The sequence below is a fragment of the Chrysochloris asiatica genome, unplaced genomic scaffold (assembly GCF_000296735.1).
Source record: "Chrysochloris asiatica unplaced genomic scaffold, ChrAsi1.0 scaffold00057, whole genome shotgun sequence".
Taxonomy (NCBI): domain Eukaryota; kingdom Metazoa; phylum Chordata; class Mammalia; order Afrosoricida; family Chrysochloridae; genus Chrysochloris; species Chrysochloris asiatica.
Genome location: NW_006408575.1, coordinates 8,109,769 through 8,111,253, shown reverse-complemented (window position 1 = coordinate 8,111,253; position 1,485 = coordinate 8,109,769).

Genomic DNA, 1,485 nt, shown 5'->3' with positions numbered 1-1,485 from the left:
TTACAAGCTTTCAAGAAGGAGCCTAGTGTTAGAGAGTATGGGGGAATGTAGAATCTCCACTGAGTGGTTTCCAACCTGTCTGGATGAGTCTGATGAAAGGAGATAGGGATAAGACTCTTGTGGTTCAATAGTGAATAATTGCTATCAGGATTGACTGTGAGAGCTTCACATGTAAAGATAGACATTTTGTAACAAAACAAGGGGAGTGGTTGATTTTGTAGTCCATGAGTGGAGGCCCCTGAGACTATCAAGGGAGAAGAGTGGAATGCGGGATCATATCCAGAGAAGTAGTGATGCTAGAAATGGAGCAATTGGGGACTCTGGACTCAGAGAGAGAGAGAATCTGTGTGCTGATGGCTGTGGGGCAGCCTTGTTGGGTATACCCTTTGGTTGTTTGATGATGCATGGAGGGCATTGTAATCATTGAACTGAAACGAATATGATAGGATGAATGTAAAACTGATATTCTCCCATGTAAACTATCGCTCAATTCACAATGAAAACTTTTAAAAAAAGAAAAAAGGTAGTTGTCATTTTAAGAAGCATGAAAAACTCTCATACCAAAACCAGGGAAAGACATCACTAAGGAGGAAAATTATACACCAATATCCATTATAAACACAGATGCAAAATTCTCAACAAAATCCTAGTAAACAGAATTCAACAACACATCAAAAAATAATACATCATTACCAAGTGGATTCATATCAGGAGTGCAAGGATAGTTCAATATTAGAAAAACAATCAATGTAATCTACCATATAAATAAAAAGAAAAAAAAAGAAACACATGATCTTATTGATTGATGCAGAAACAGAATGTGACAAAATCTAACATCCTTTCTTGTTAAAAACAATCAACAAAGCAGGAATTAAAGGAGTAGCTTCTTGTCCTGTTGCTTTTTTCTACAGTTTTTCTGTTTTCTATCTCATTTATTTCTGCTCTAATCTTTATTTTTTCTTTTCTTTTGGTGCTTGTAGTTTCCCTCTGTTGGTCTTTTTCTAATTGTTGTAGATGCTGTGTTACTGTGTTAGTTTTGGTTCTTTTTGGATGTGTGCATTTATTGCAATGAATTGTCCTCCCAACACCACTTTCACGGTGTCCCATGATTTTGATATGTTGTGTTTTCATTCTCATTTGTTTCTAGGAACTTTGTGAATTCATGTTTAATTTCTTTGATTACCCAGTTGCTTTTCAGCAGGGTATTATTCAGTTTCTATGTATTCGACTTTAGTTCCTTTGTCATCTTATTGTTGATTTCTAGTTTTATAGCATTGCTTTCTGAAAAGATGCTTTGTAGTATTTTGATGTTTGTAAATTTATGGGGGCTTGCTTTGTGACCTAACACATTGTCAATTCTGGAGATTGTTTCATGTGCACTGGAAAAGAATGTGTATTGCGCTGTTGTTAGTTTGAATGGTCTCTACATATGTATGAAGTCAAGTTGGTTCATTGTTCTGTTTAGTTCCTCTGTATCTTTGTTGA